The sequence below is a fragment of the Bidens hawaiensis genome, unplaced genomic scaffold (genome assembly GCF_021521415.1).
Source record: "Bidens hawaiensis isolate Kalapana, Puna unplaced genomic scaffold, B.hawaiensis_p1.1 tig00024416_1, whole genome shotgun sequence".
Classification (NCBI taxonomy): Eukaryota; Viridiplantae; Streptophyta; class Magnoliopsida; order Asterales; family Asteraceae; genus Bidens; species Bidens hawaiensis.
In genome coordinates this window covers 228,693-246,291 of record NW_027493843.1, presented here as the reverse complement: position 1 = coordinate 246,291, position 17,599 = coordinate 228,693, and the positions used below count along the sequence as shown (strand labels likewise).

Genomic DNA, 17,599 nt, shown 5'->3' with positions numbered 1-17,599 from the left:
AATAAAAAAACTATAAAAAGACAAAAAAACAATACGTCTTTTTTAAGGCAACACTCAATACGCCACGGATAGCCCTATCTGTGGCGTATTGACCGACGCCTCTTAAAAAGGCCGGTGTGTATAGAAAAGCCCTTCCTAAAACACCTTGAAAGATAATGTGAAATATAAAAGCCCTAATTCCCATGTGACCTTATTTAATGCCTATCCGTGGCGTATTGACCGACGCCTCTTAAAAAGGCCGGTGTGTATAGAAAACCCCTTCCAAAAACACCTTGAAAGATAATGTGAAATATAAAAGCCCTAATTCCCATGTGACCTTATATAATGATTTCACATTTCCATGCTTGTCATAACACATAAGATAAAATATGGATTGATAAGAATGACTCGATACTTAAAAGTATAATTTGACGCAGTATAGTTCACTAATATGCTAAAGTAAATAGAATGCGTTAAGAGTTCACAATAAATACTCTAAAATATGTGAGTATGTACTATATTTGTCAGAGTGACGTTGTAAGAGCATTCACGTGTTATCTCCTCGTATTTTATGAGGAATTTTTTTTATATTGTAGGGAGTGGTTTGGAACTTTGAGCTGTTAAGTTAAAGAAAGAGAATACAATGATTTTCTGTATATTTGAAAAATTTTTTAAACCCTTTAATTATTTAACATACCTTGAGTATATGGATGAGAGAGAAAATATAATTAAAAGTTTAGTTTTTTTAACATCTTGTCCCTATATAGATAAGTTTAATTTTTAATTATCTAATCAATAAGTTTAGATTAGTTTAAAAGTAGTATTTAAATAGTTGGCATGTTTATCTTGTGAGTTAAAAGTCCATGTAGGTTAGATTTTAGTTTACTTTACTTTTAAATAGCATTGTAGGTTTTGTTTCAAGGTATATATGCAATATACAGAAGAAACAAAAGCTTGGTTTTTGGTCGAGATCTTGTTCTTCGATTCCCAATTTTTTCGTCTTTGTTTCCGTGATTTCGTGGATTTGAACCTTAAGTTGGGGCCAACATCGGTTTACACACGTCATATGTAAACTAGTTATAAAATAGTAAAAGATAGATCTTTAAAAAACCAGTAAAAACATTATTTGAACATGAAACATCTTTAAAAAATCATGTGTTGTTACGAATGCGCCACACTTTATAAGCTTAATTCATTAAACAGTTATGTACTTTTTATCTAACTAAACAACGTTTGATGTTTGATTTTTGATATATTAATACATGAACTTATAAATTATATATCTTTCATATTTGATAAAATTAAGAGAGAAAATGATATAAAATATGAAGCCTAAATTACAAGTCCGAACCACTCCTCCTATGAACCCTAACTTTGAACCCACCATCCATGTGAGCCGTGAGCAATGGCACAAAAACCGGTTCCTTCAAACTAATCGGTTCAAGCTCGAACCGGCTTAGAACCGAAGCCATCACATACTTCATCTGAATAAACGCCATTTCTTTTCCCAAACAAACCCTTGGACCGCCTTGAAAAACTGGAAATTTATACGGGCTTTCCATTTTAAAACCGCCCGGTTCAGTAAACCACCGGTCGGGTCTAAACTCCAAACAGTCTTTTCCCCACAACGTTTCCATCCTCCCCATACCATACGGGAAGTACATCACCCGGTTCCCCTTGTACACTGCGGTCCCGTCTGGCAACACGTCAGCTTCTGCCGCATGCTTCGAGTCCCACACCACGGGCGGGTACAACCTCATTGACTCGCATAAACACGCTTTCAAATAATCCATTTTTTTCAAATCTTCAAAACTTAGTTTACCTTCATGAAATGTGGCATCTTTTATAACGTCTTGTTCAACACTCGGGTGGCGTGTCAACAGCCAGAAGAGCCACGTCATCGCTGCAGATGTCGTGTCTCTTCCGGCCATTAAAAAGCTTATTACCATGTCCCGAACGAGCTCGTCCCCATGACCCGAGGATATAAACCGCGATAACAGATCTCTATTATTCTCGCTTTCGTCCATATGTTCTCGCCGCTCTTGGATTATCTCATCCACCGCTCGGTGAACAACACCAACCGCGTCTTTAAGGTGTCGCTCGCGTCCTATATTTAACAACCTCTTCACTTTCCACACCCAATTCATGGGCGCCATGCCACGCATGGCGCTAGCTCCCGCCGCTACATCAAATGCAGATACCAGCGGCGGGACAGCTCGGGTGTAATCCAAACAACATGGATCCCACCCAAGCGATATTTTACAAATGATATCAAAAGCCAACCTTCTAAGGACATCTTGCATATCCACCACCTCTCCATTCCCAATAGCGTTTTCGAGTAACGGAATAAGCCTTTGGTCCACTTCTTCTTCAAGAACGCTAACCACGAACTCGCGCAATGATTTCGCACTAAACTCGTGGCTCGCCAGCTTGCGTTGAGTGCTCCATAACTCTCCATCAACATTGAATATTCCGATCCCGAGAAAGTCACCGAGGAGATCGGTAAACGGTTTTCCCTTCGGGTAGTTTTCGAATTGTGTTTTAAGAATGTGTTCGATGTTTTTGGGGTTGGCGGTGACGATCATTTGGTTCTTTGGGCTACCAAATCGATTCAAGACGATGGTTTGCGAGGGTGACTCGGATAAGAGGTCGGTGAACCAGTGGATGAGCCGGGGGCTGTTCCGGCTGAAGGAAATGAAGGAGCCAATGAGTGGATATGATTTATGGGCATTATCGGTGGATTTGGATGTTATTAGTATTTGAAGCAAATGGAACAAGAAGACAAGTGCAAAAACTAGAGAGAGAAAGTGGAGGAGAGAGAGAAGAAACATGGTGGTGGTGGTAGATATCGATGGTGGGAGGGTGGTAATTATGGTTATATATAGAGATGATGAGATGAAGTGAAGTATAGAGAGAGCATACAATACTTCGTGGTTTAGTTTTGATAAGGACAAGTTATTATTTAAAACATGATTTTCATGCAAGCCGCAATATCGGGTGTATATGTTTTTCCCACTACAAAAACGTGCCTTAAATATATATAATGAATATGGACTTTTTCTTTCTTTTTGAAACACGAACATTTGAGTTACCGACTCGAAAACTAAACTGCAACCAAATCAGTTTGAGCCTGATTTTATATAAACGAGTTTTAACCCGTTGTAGCCCGCCAGGTTAGTCCCGGATACTCTAACCTATTTAAACCTGACTGTATGGCATTGAGTTATTTTGTAAGTAATATATTATGTAATCTTAGAATTAAATGTTGTCTAATTAAATTAAATAATAATAATAATAATCTATAATATATATAAACGAAAACCTAAAAATCCTAGATGTCGCGATGTGGTCGCTCCCTCATTTTTTGGAGTCACCAGATTTGCTTGATTTTTAAATAGAGACCTCTCATGCATTTGACCCGAATTCATGGGTATGGGTCTTACCAAACCCATATATTCCTTAAACGGGTTATAACATCTTATTAAATTAAAAATTATTCTCACCAAATTATTTATGGAAAAATCCTATTAAATAGGATATAATAAAAAACAATATCTTATTTGTTTTAGAAAAGATATATATATTATTTAAATTAAAAAACCAAATTGATAGCAAAAAAAATAAACGGGTCTTGAGTCTCATCAACCCATAAGTATATTATTAACTTTCATATATTATTTTTAATTAAAAAACCAATTTCATAGTAAAAAAAAATAAATGGGTCTTGGGTCTCATCAAAACCATATAGCTTTTAAACCGAGTTATAACATCTCATTTATTTGTGAAACAATTTATTATCAAACCATAAGTATATTATTAACTTTCATACAATAAAAAAATATAAATTAAAAAATAAATAAATATTAGAACAAACAATATAAACAATCCCGTAATACGGGGGATAAAAACTAGTAATACTAATAATTCGAAAAACATCGAACACATTCTTAAAACACAATTCGAAAATACACATTCAATGTCTTAAATAGAATTCCGATAACGCTCAACAAATAGTCTTAAATATTCATTTAATTAAGGTTTATCCAAAATTGTTTATACACCCATGTAATTTTCAAAATAGTTTGTAAATATGGTTGTAGATTTTTATAAGGCTATGCGCCATGAAGACTAGAGATTGTGGGAGAATTTCAACAAGTGACGTCATATCAGCAGACGTGCTATTTTTATTTTAATAGTGTTCAAGTAAAAATCATCCCCCATGGAATAAAATAATATTTTGTTAACCACAACTGGCGATAAATCTATACCCCCTTACCGCATGAATATCATCTAGGGCGGTGTTATAACCCCTTATCGCCCAAAAAAACCTCCAACTTGTCGTCCACCGCATCTACCCCAGCTATATATTTACCTTGGTATTAGAAGTTAATATATATATATATATATATATATATATTATAGCTTTTTTAACCACGCCGTAGGCGTGGTTAGAAAACCGTCCTAGCCGACAGTTACAAGTCTATTCGTGGCATATAAGAGTTTTATAAAAAGACGTGTTTTTTTGTCTTTTGTTTAACTGTGGCTTATTGCTCTATATGTGGCATATGTGTTTTTTAAAAATACGCATTTTTTGTCTTTTTATGTTTAATGTATATTTTAGTTTTAATTTAATTTTATTTATTTTGATTATTGTTTTTTATTTTTTTGTTTTATTAAAAAAAATGTTGTTGATTTTATTTATCAAGAATTATAAAATTATAACGAAGCAATGTAAATAAACGATATACTGTATATATATACACAGACACACGCAACCATTACAACAAATTTGCACAAATAATAACAAAATGTAGAAATCTATCTAAATGGCAACGTCACTAGCGTGCTAACATGTGACGCTTAAATCTTAAAATTATGTGACGATAAAAAATACAAAAAACCACCACCACGTTCTGACATGAAGCAAGCACATCGAGAATTAGGCGTGGTCACGAGGACAACGACGACGTTGTACCATAAAAAACACAAAAAACTACTACCATTACAACGAGATTGAACAAATAATAACAAAATGTAGAAATATATATAAATGACAAAAAACCACCACCACGTTCTGACCATGAAGCGAGCACACCGGGCGTCAGGCGATTAAATCTTGGATTTACGTGACGGTAGAGGTGCACAAATCGGTTTTTTTTTAAAAAACTGGTTCAGTTATTAACCGGACCGGTTTTTTGGCCCGGAAAAAAACCGGTTCGGTTAATAACCGGACCGGTTAATAACCGGTTTTTGTATCTGAAAACCCTAACCGGTCTAACCGGTTAGGACCGGTTTAGAAACCGGTTAGAACCGGTTAATAAACCGGTTTTTTTATTAACCGGTTTTCTAATAACCGGTTTTTTTTTTTTTTTTTTTTTTTGGGGTTTAGGGTTTGGGGTTTAGGGTTTAGGGTTTAGGGTTTAGTTTGGAAGACCGAAGCCATTCTTTGCTTTCGTTGTTAGGGTTCTTTGCTTGGAAGATTAAAAACACATAACTTTCATTTATAGCTTTTACATTAAAAATACAAACATTAAATCGTTATCGCATATTCGTAACTCAAAAATACAAACATTAAAGAATGCTTAGACACGATTACATTAACAACTTGCTGTTTCTTACTCATTATTTGCCTCCATGTTTGCTGTTTCTTTAACTAATTTTCTTCGCTACCCGATCCCGAGCTATTCCTTAGGTAATCGTCGTACGCGGCTTCTTCATCGGTCATTGGTTGAGTGTGTCCTTGATTGACCTCGTCTTCATACAAGCCCGCCTCATAGTCCATTTCCCCCTCGAGTGAGCGTTGATGTTGTGCCCTATCTAAAGAGTCCAAGTAATCCTTGTAGCAAATCGACATCTCTACAGCTGGTGGAGTGAGTCGAGTCCTCCTAATCGATATAACCCTGCCAGAAATAGAAAAAGCAGACTCCGAAGCTACCGTGGAAACTTGGAACGTTAGTAAATCTTTGGCCATGGCGGCGAGGATCGGAAACTCATCCTCCTTACCTCTCCACCAAGCCAGCAAATCAAGACTTCTAAATTCATCCGGAGTCATGTGTTTCACAAAGTTGGTACCACCATACCTTCCAAGTTCACTGCTTGGGGTGTTTACCTTTTGACGTTTACCGGCGTCTTCCCAAATCATGTAGTACATCCTCATTTCAAGGTCGGTTTGGGATTGGGATTGGGCAACAGCTCTTAACGAGTCATGAATTTGGGAAGACGACCCGTATTTTGTAAGGTAAACATCATACATGTTTGACAAGGTGGTGTTGAAAGCATTCTTTAAAGTTTGGTTATAATAGGGGTTTTGATCGTCGTTTAACTCTAGCTCATCACAAATTTTTTCTATTAAAGCTTCAACACCACCAACATTGATGCAAGGGTTTAACGCAGCAGCACATGTCAAAACAGCGGGTAGTTCTTGAAAATATTTTCTAAATTTTTCTTTCATTTTTACACCCATATCAAAATAAGGTGCACCCCTACAATGAAGTTCACTCAACTTTGTGCACATGATAGCAATTTTTGGTAAAGCAATGGGGCTTGTTGGATAGTAAACCCCGGATAAACTAGTTGTGCAAGATTTAAAAATTTGAAGGACCTCCGTAACGATCTCAATCAATAACCAGTTTCTAGGATCGTACGGTGCACATTTACCCCTACTTGACAAAATTTGATGAAACACAATTAATGATTCTTTTTGTTGGATGGCTTTCTCAAACATATCACAAGTCGAGTTCCATCTTGTTGGACAATCCCAATTTGGCCCCAAACATTGACAATTAGCTTCTACACAAAATTTTTTGTATCTTGAAAATGTTGTATTGTTGCTAAAAACATCTCGTAACATTCTTTTAAAATTGTTTCTTTGCGTTTCGATCACGTTTAACCCATCTTGCACGGCCAAGTTGATAATATGTGCAATGCATCGGCTATGAAAAAACGCTCCATCACAAATAGGTTTATACTTTAATTTTAAATGGCCAACCGCGGCCGTATTGTTGGACGCGTTATCAAACGAAATTGAAAAGATTTTATGTTCAATCTTGTATTGTCGAATGACTTTATCCAAGAGTTTAAAAATATTTCTACCCGTGTGCGGGTAATCAAACAATTGAAACGCAACGGTTCGTTTCATCATTTGCCACGACTCGGGGTTAACCCAATGAGCCGTCACACAAATGTATGAGTCGGGCGAACCATTAGGTACCGACCACACATCCGTTGTTAAGTTTACACCAGTTTGTAAGTTTGAAAAGTATGAAATTAGTTCGGATTTAGCGTTTTTCCATGCTTTAAGACAATCTCTTCTAAGGGTCGAACGACTTACGTGTTGGTAGCGTGGTTGAACATACTTTTGCATCATCTCCGTGAATTGAGGGTTGTCGAAGTGGTTGAAAGGAAGTGTTTGTTGAATCACAAAGTTTGAAAACTGTTGACGTACCGCTTCAAGGTCGTACGTAAACACCGTTCCTTGATTCGTCATCTCCGGCTGCGAACTACTTCCCAATTCGTCCTTCAAGGCCTTGCAAAAGGGCCTTTGTACTTGCGCTTTTAAAGTGGAGTTTGCATCTTTGCCATAAAACTTCAAACAATGTTTGCATCGAGCTTTTTGGCTACCGTTAGACATTTCGCATAGGTCGAAATGTTGCCAAACATCTTGGTTTCGTTTCGTGGGGATGACCCGAACGACCGTTTCTCCCGTGTTCGAGGCACCCATGTTGACGGATGAAGCAGCACTTTGGGAGGCCATGATAATCGACTACGAAATAAGAGCGTATGGAGTTGTAATGTGGTATAATTGAGCGTGAGATAACAAAATAATCGCGTATGAAATAAACGTTTAGAGCGTTTGGAGTTGTATAATTGTAAGGCCCCGAACCCGGGCACCCTACTTTAGCGTCGGATTTACTCATAAACACAGTTCTTCAAATCAGAGTTTATTAAAACTTTTCGCGGAATAAAAAAAACATCAATCATTTGTTACAAAACATTAAATCTTTTCTTTGATACCATAACACAAAACTTTATATTTAAAACATCTTTACTTCTTTCTTCAGATGCCAGCCGTTCAATCCATGCCGTGTGTCATCCTCATGCTAACTCTATAATCAGCCCACCTGCGTGCATACTAAAAGTCAGCTACGCTGAGTGAGTTCTAGTTAATCAAGCAACTTATCATACAACCACTTCATACAATATATACGTATCCGAAGACACATAGTCCACTGTCTAACATGCCACTGTTTAACCACTTAATTACCCCTATAGCTTAGCCTCTTAATTACCCCTACAGCTTAGCCACTTATGCCACATGATGCCACCTCAATAACGAAGTCACGTATAGGCTTACCCTACCACGTACTATCGTCATGCCACTAACACTCTTACTAGACTCTGCCACTTCTATCACACTCTACCTCTACTTGTCTACAGCACTCTTTATACCAATTCAATATTCACATAATAAGCAAGTCGCATCATAGAATACATACACACTAACAACCACTTGACAATCACTCTCCTTGACGATACGTGCAATATCCGAAGATCGTTCACGTACCGACAAGCATTACATAATAGCTACTTGTATAACATTTATACACTTACCACTTAAGGTAAGTGTATTCACACTTTCGCATCTAACCTGCTTAACTTACCACTTAGCCTCTTATTTACACCTACCACCTTGCCGCTTTGCCACTTTAATGACGTATAACGTTATGCCACTTTGCCACTTAATAACGTAAAACGTTATGCCACTTTGCCACTTTAATAACGTAAAACGTTATGCCACTTTGCCACTTTAATAACGTATAACGTTATGCCACTTTGCCACTTTAATAACGAAGGCACGTATAGGCTTACCCTACCACGTACTATCGTTATGCCACTAACACTCTGTATACTTTCCATAGAAGGAACCCTTTACTATCCATTGAAGGAACACTATACTTTCCATTAAAGGAACCCTATACTTCCCATTGAAGGAACACTATACTTTCCATTGAAGGAACCCTATACTTTCCATTGAAGGAACACTATACTTTCCATTGAAGGAACACTATCTATAAGTTGATATTTATTATCCATGTAAGGAGCTAATCACTTCCCTCGACGATACGTGCAATATCCGAAGATCGTTCACGTACCGTCAAGCAATCATTCATATCTATCACATATACCATACACGACATACACATAAAATTATGTCCTTTCATTCATACTTTCTTACTTCCATACGTTCTTACTTTCTTTTGTATTAACTTACTTTCATATTTTACGTTATAAAGAGCATTACGCCCTACATTCCTCGAGTATTATTAGGGCTCGGTACCCTCCTTCCTCGAGTATTATTAGGGCTCGGTACCCTCTTTCCTCGAGTATATTAGGGCTCGGTCCCTCTTTCCTCGAATATTAGTAGGGTTCGGTTCCCTAGTTCTCGAATATTAGTAGGGTTCGATTCCCTCTTCGTTACCATACAACCATACATCATACCTCGAGTATTATTAGGGCTCGGTACCCTTTTCGTAACCATACAACCATACAACCGTCATTTCCTTCTTTTATTAACTTTATCACATTCATACACATAAGCATACATATCATACTTACCTTATACAAGGCGCTACAACCTGACAGTACGTGCAATATCCGAAGATCGTTCACGTGCCGTCAAGCCATCATTCATACATTTCACATTATTCACATAAGGCATACACTTATCTCTTAGGATAAGCGTATTAACAAACATATTGAGTATGCACACAGCCCCGAAAACATAACACATAAATGGGGCTAGAAACTCACCTGAACTCTGCTTCTTCCTCTGTAGCTGTAAATCCTTTCTTTAACTGAGCTCGGCTAACTGTACAAGTTACACGTATCAATACTCGCCTGACCTAATCTGGTGGCCTAGTATTAGCTTACTTTAACTTATCGCTTTTAATTTATTTTCTAAACGAACTTCACTTCAGGCGAAGTTAAACCTTAGGCGAACTTGGCTTCAGGCGAAGTTAAACCTTAGGCGAACTTGGCTTCAGGCGAAGTTAAACCTTAGGCGAACTTGGCTTCAGGCGAAGTTAAACCTTAGGCGAACTTGGCTTCAGGCGAAGTTATCCTTAGGCGAAGTTACGCTTGAAGGCGAAGTTACGCTTGAAGGCGAAGTTCATCAGGCGAACTTAATCTTGCAGGCGAAGTTATCGCGCTGCAGATCTGTTTGCCCATAAGTCCTTCGTTTCTTAGCCAAATAACTCGATTTTGGTACCCACGGAATCGTATGATCGGCGCCTACAAATCCCAACCATCAAATCGGCCTAAAATCGACGTTTTAGGGGTCCGATTTGGACAGTTTGGGTTTCGGGTCCGGTTAACCCATCCAATCCTAACCATTTTCAGTAATATTAGCTTTGTTGGATTTGTTCTTACCTTACCAACTCAGATCTATCAACAAAATCTCGGGTCTCGGTTTCGAATCTTGATCGGTTAGAATGTGTGTGTTTTGAGTGTGTGAAGAAATAGATGTAAATGAAGATATTTTTGGGATTTTGGGGGTATTTATATCCCTGAAATCCCATTCTTATTTAACCCATCTCAATTAATCCAAGTCCACAACCCACATCCATTACCCAACACTAGCCCGACCCATACCAACTCATATTCTATTATTTATTTCCTAATAACCCGAGTAAACTTTCCCTCTATTACTAAGTAATATAATTAATATTATCTTGAAATTTCGGGATGTTACAATAATCGAGTGTGATCTAACCAATACCCAACCTAAACTATATATAGATGTTTGTGGGGGTAAAATGGGAAAAAAAAACGGTCAAAAAAAAAACGGCTATATAGCCGTTATACAACGGAAAAAAAACCGGTTTTTAACCGGTTAACCAGTTATAAAAAAACCGGTTAACCGGTTTTTTTATAACGGTCAAAAACCGGTTTATAAAAAAACCGGTTAACCGGTTTTTTTATAACCGGTTATTAAAAAAAACCGGTTTTTTTATAACCGGTTATAAAACCGGTTTTGGCTCTAAAAAGTGTAACCGATATACAAACCGGCGGTTTGTAAACCGGTCAAACCGGTTTTTAAAAAACCGGTTTTCTTAAAAACCGGTTTCCGGTTTAAACCGGCAAACCGGTTCGAGGACCGGTTTCTTTGACCACCTCTACGTGACGGTAAGGAAAACACAAAAAACCACCACCACGTTCTGAACATGAAGCGAGCACACCGGGCGTCAGGCGCGACCTCGAGGACGACGATAAACTGATATTCAGATGTCGGTTTGATAGCGACGACGACAACGATGACATTCGTGACACTGCCATTAAGATAGATTATTGTTATTATTTGTACAAATTTGTTGTAATGGTTGTGTGTATGTATATATCGTTTATTTACATTGTTTCATTATAATTTTTATAATTGTTGATAAAGAAAATCAAAAAAAAAATATTTTCTTAATAAAACAATAAAATAAAAAACAATGATTAAAATAAATAAAATTACATTAAGTAAAATAAAATTAAACACAAAAATACTAAAAAACGTCTTTTTAGAAAATACCCTTATATGCCAAGTCTAGCACTATTCAGGGCATATAAGGGGGTGTGGGGTGTGAGGTGTGGTTAGTAAGATCCATATAATAATAAGATGAAGTTAAAATACAACAGAAACAAAAATAAGAAGTGTGAGAAAGATTTGTGATCACATAAAAAACCCCTTAAAATTATATTCAAAAAAATAATTAAAAAATCATAACTCATAATATAAATAAAAAACGAAAAAAATTAAAAAAAAAATTAAAATGCTTCCGCCATCATTTCCGTTTAAAAAAAAATTAAATACAAAAAAAATAAAAAAATTGACGAAAAGACACAATGTCAAGATCAAAGACACGATGACGAAAATGAACAAAAGACACAATAGATCGCAAAATATAACACAATGCCGAACAAAATATAGCACAATATTGAGTATTATAACACAATATAAAGAAAAAATACACAATTAATAACGAAAATAAACACAAAACACAATGATAAACAAAAAGACACAACAACTTTTTTCACCTACAATTGGTATTTTTTTTAAATTTTTTTAATTTTTAATGAGAACGAGAAAGACGATAGAAACATTTTTGTGTTTTTACTTTTTTCATTTTCTTACTAAATTTTGAGTTATGATTTTTTTACTTATTTTTCTTAATTTTTATTGAAAGAGTTTTTAATATGGTTACAAATCCTTCTCATTCTTCTCATTTTTATTTCTCATCTATAAAATAACTTAACCCTATAATAATATTATTTATTCTTATAAAGTTGAAATCGAATTAATATTTGTTGGCCAACAATAATTAATGCTAATAATTGCTAATTTTCTACCAATGAATGCCCTATATAAGAGCATTCACGACTTGGCCTCAATCTTCATCTATATAATCGCATTATATATAAAATTATATATTTATCTCTTTTATTCAGTTAAATAATCTTTTTTATATATTTATTCTTACAGTTTATCTTTCCTTTACCCACAACTAATTTTAACGAATATTAAAAATAAACTGGGGCAAACAGCCTTAAATTTACAAAAAAAAAATCACTAACTTTTTTATTTCATCCATTCACAACCACTCTTAGCTCTATCATATAATTTATAAAATTCTTTCACAAAAATTTAAAATGATGGGTTGTGAGTGCTCTAATTCAGTAAATGTCATATTTGAATATAAACTGGTTCAGGACTGATTTATGTATAAAACCGGTTAAACCGAACCAAACCAATTCAACAAGTTCAAGTTTTTAGGCGCCTAAAACTAGTTCCAACCCAAACCGGTTTCATAAAGAATCAGTTTGATCATTTCGACCAAGAATCAGCCCAGTTCTAAACCAAACCAGTTTAGACTTGAAAACCGATTTGTGCATTTCTTCCGGATACCCACGATTATCTTGGCAAGTTTTTTTTATTTTTTTTAAATTACAAATTCATATAAAACTAAAAAGAAGTTAGAAACAAAAACCTACGAAACAAAGAGAAACAAAACTGTTACAACGGGAAATTCCAAAACTAAAACTACACCATCTATCCTAGCTAATGGGTCATTTTTCCGTCCGAATAACATAACGTGGAACAAAATGTTTCAGACAAGACTCGAACCTACAACCTCTCATAGAGAATTAGGAAAATCGTAGTTACCGTTTAACCAATTGATCTTTTGTTACATCGATACTTTTTAGTTTTATCTCAATTTTGTTAAATCACATATGAATGTTTTACTTTGGATAGACTCATAAAGTATTCATGTTTTAGGGTCAAGTTATTCTACAAAAGGGAATAAAAATGAGAAGAATGAGAAGAATTTTAGCCACATAAAAAAACCCCTAAAAAATTTACAAGAAATAAATAAAAAAACTCATAACTCAAAGTTTAATAAAAAACGAAAAAAAGTAAAAACATAAAAATGTTTCCACCGTATTTTTCATTCTCATAAAAAAACACAATGGTAAGTGAAAAAACTCGTATCTTTTTGTTTATCATTGTCTTTTGTATTTATTTTCGTTATTGATTATGTCTTTTTTTCCTTGATATTTTGTTTTTTTCTCTTTATATTGTGTTATATTACTCAAAATTATGTTATATTTTATTCGGCATTGTGTTATATTTTTGCGACATATTGTGTCTTTTTTTAGTTATAATTGTGTATTTTGTTCATTTCCGTCATTGTGTCTTTTCGTCATTTTTTTTGTTTTTTAAAAAAAATAAATTTTGAACGGGAATAATGGCAGAAACATTTTAGTTTTTTAATATTTTTGTTTTTTATTTATATTTTGAGTTATGGTTTTTTTTATTACTTTTTTGAATTTATTTTTAATTGGTTTTTTGTGTGGTCACAAATCCTTTCTCATACTTCTTTTTTTTTGTCTCCCTTTATATTTTAACAGCAGAATTGCAAATTTTGTCATTTAAAAAAAGCCAAATTACAGTTCATGTCAGTTTTTTAGTTTCTTTGCAGGCGGTGTCCTTTAAACATTTTTTTCCTACACGTTATGTCCTTTACGCTAACTGAGTTAGAAAAACTCAGTTAAATACCCTCACGTGAGGCGTATGTAAGGGCATTTTTGTCTTTTCGTCTGTACCAACAAATTTATTAAACCTTCCCCTCCTTTCTCTCTTATTTCTCTCTCTATGCCACCACCATCACCACACCATCACCATACCACAACCACTCCGGCCATGGATTTCCTCAAACACCATCACCACAGCCACCAGCCACCGCTCCATCTTCGACGCCGACTCCCAACTCACCTCTCCGAGCCGACTCACCTCTCCGTTCCGACGACATCTCTTCATCCACTTCCACCGCCATCATCGCCGTCACTCCGGTCAAATCCCCTCTTTCCAAAATCCTAAACCCCTCTCACAGCGTGTCGACGACATCTCTTCCATCGCCGTCACGCCGACTCAATGTCCCCGCTGGCCAAATCTCCTATTCCCGCCAGAACCCAGTTCCGGCCGGCAAAGGAGGCGGTTTCTGGCGGTGGTGGCGGCGGCGGCCGTGAAGTGGTGGCGGAGATAGTGCAATTAGGGTTTAGGGTTAGTGAGATGGTGTTGTGTTTGATTGCGTTTTCGTTACAACTTGTAGCTGATGTTGCTGGATGGTGGCCTGGTTAGCTAGTAGTGATGTTGGTGGTCACAGGGTGGTCGGATCTAATGGTCACAGAGATGGTGACACATATTGGTGGGGATAAGCGGTGGTGATGTTGGGTGTTGCAGCCTTGCAGGTGGTGGCGGTGGTGATGGTGGCCGGGAGAGTGGTGGAAGAAGAAAAAGTTTGTATGTGGAATGGATGGAGATGAAGATGAATTGGAGATGAGATGAAGATGGATTGGAGAGAGAGAGTTTTAATTTTATAAATATTAATTATTAAATATGTTTGTACCACTTCGTTGAAATGATAAAAATGTTCTCGCATGCGCCTCATGTGAGGGTATGTAACTGAGTTTTTCTAACCCAGTTAGCGTAAATGACATAACGTGTAAGAAAAAAATGTTTAAAGATCACCGCTTGCAAAGAAACTAAAAAAAGGACACGAATCGTAATTTGATTTTTTTTAAAGAACAAAATTTGTAATTATATCTATTTTAACTTCACCCTCATGTTTCAATAGCTAATTTATTAGTCACGTGTGAGTATTTACTTTGAAGGAGTATATTACAATTTTTACAATTTTATAATTTATAAATATTATTTAATAAAACGTTGTATCTTCATAGAGCGTAACGTACATTATTAAAAAAATTAATGGAAGCCTGTTGTAATAAATTGATTTTTCAGTATTCTTATTAGTTATAAACTCATTTTTATTTATTTATTTTTGGATTGACTGTTGGTCAATTCCAAATTCATTTCAGTAAATACACGTAAACTTTTGTTATTAATAAATTAGTCACAAAATTTAACCATGGTGTATATCATAATATGAAATTAGAAAAATGTACCATTATATATTGCTATAAATTAAGTATACAGATCAGAAGCAAATTAAATAGATTTCTATTATTCTATTCGATATCAGAAAATTAAGACTGCATTACTTTGTTTTCAAGTAAGGACATGTGAAAATGGGATTACAAAAATCTAACAGAGTTTGAGATAAAACACATAAGAAAATTGATTGAAAGAAAGTCTCTCATGAGAATTTCATGACAAACTAGATAGAATAAAGGTATTTCAAAAAAAAGTAAACAGTTTTGCTTGATGGTTTTTACTTGACAGATTACCGACTAGAATCAATCTTTCAAATAAAGAGCTAGATGTGTCGTGTATTTTATGTCCATTTTGTTCTAGAGACACTGAAACAACTCTTCATCTCTTTGCATGTTGTGGGGTAGCTTCTAAAGCTTGGCAGTTAGTGCTTTCTTGGCTTCATTTAGTCGGCCTGGTCACTATGGAACCTAAGAATATGTATTCTTGGATGGATCAAATTCATTTGCCAAAAAAGAAGAAATCGTTGGTGAAAGGAATTCTTTTTACTATGTAGTGGGTTATTTGGAAGACTGGAAATAATGCGATTTTTGTAGTGGACGACTTGAAGACGGAGTTTATTTTCGAGTCTATTTTTACATTTCTCGTTTCTTTGAATTGTATCTAGGAACATAAATGTACAAATAAGTTGGACCAAGTGGATCCAAAACTCTCTTATTTTCATATAATTTTGTTTTTCAGTTGCTTGGTTAGATTGTTATAACTAACTCCGTAAGCTTTATAAATCTTTCTCGTTAAAAAAATGCATTACTCTTGCATTACTCTTCGCCCATAAAATTAATATTCATAAACACACTTGACGGAATGAATAAAATCATAGAATAAAAGCATGAATATACAAATACAATAAAAACACACAAAGAATTTTTAGTAATATGAAAATGACATATATATAAATCATATATAAAGAACCGTGACCTTATTTTTTTCCTATTAAAAAAATAATGAAATAAGATGAGCATATCGAATAAAGAATTAGAACCTCGCTTTTAGGTCTTGAGTTCAAATCACATATAAAAAATTATATCTTTAATTTAAATCTCTAAAAGTAACATAAATTAGCCGTTCCCCAAAAAAAGAAAAACTTAATCTATTCTCAGCTGTAGTAAACTGATTAATTATGTGCCGTTGATAAACATCATATTTGTTAAGAAAAAAAAAAGATAAGCATCATATTTAAGTTAATACTGTAATTAATATTTGAAAATAGGGTTGCAAGATAAGTTATATTAATTACTTTACTTAAATATTTATTTATGTTTTATAAAAGTGTGTGGTTTATATATCGACGCCGACATAAAGGATCTTATTATTTTATTTAACTGAAGCCGACGAGATTTTGGCGCTGAAAGAAAAAGGAGTTTTTGTCGTCTACAAGAGTCCAATATTATTAAGTCAAACCAACATATTTACGGGTCTTGATATCTTAGTATATAGAAGTCTAGAGCAAATAGGTTACCACTTAGAACTAACGTCTTATTTTTTAGTTTTTTAACCGATGAAAAAAAAGGAAATGAGAGAGAAGGATTAGAAAGGAAAGGAAATGGAAGGAAATTTCTTTTTAATTAGGCGTGTCTTGAGTTAAAAGGAAATTATAGGAAAGGAAATGATAACTATGTTAAAAAATAGTTATCCTTAGTAATCATCCCATTTTTGGGATGATAACTTATTGGGAAAATACATTAATTTAATCTCTCCTAACTTCTCCTACTCCTTTCCTTTCCATCATAAAAAAAAACTCAAGAACACACATTTTTTAACTATCCTTAGTTTTTCTTTCCTTTCTCTCCTTTAAAAAAACTCAAGAACATGGCGTAAGGGTGTTCAAAAATATCTGAATCCAAATCCAAATCCGTATACGAATTATCCGATAATCCGTATCCGAACTATCTGAAATTTCGGATATCTGAACCCCGGATATCCGAAAATTCGGATTCGGATTCAGATAGTGTTTTTAAGATTTTTCAGATAGTTCGGATGTCCGAACTATCCGAAATGCTAAATTTTTTTATTTTAATATATACTATGACTTATTTAACCCTAATTTTGAAGCATACATACATAGTT

General features: G+C 35.0%; 1 pseudogene; it reads right to left on the bottom strand.

The window, feature by feature from the left end:
• Positions 1–1,021: 1,021 nt before the first annotated feature.
• LOC143569155 (cytochrome P450 94B3 pseudogene) lies at positions 1,022–2,810 on the bottom strand (annotated as a pseudogene).
• Between the last annotated feature and the right edge of the window lie 14,789 nt (positions 2,811–17,599).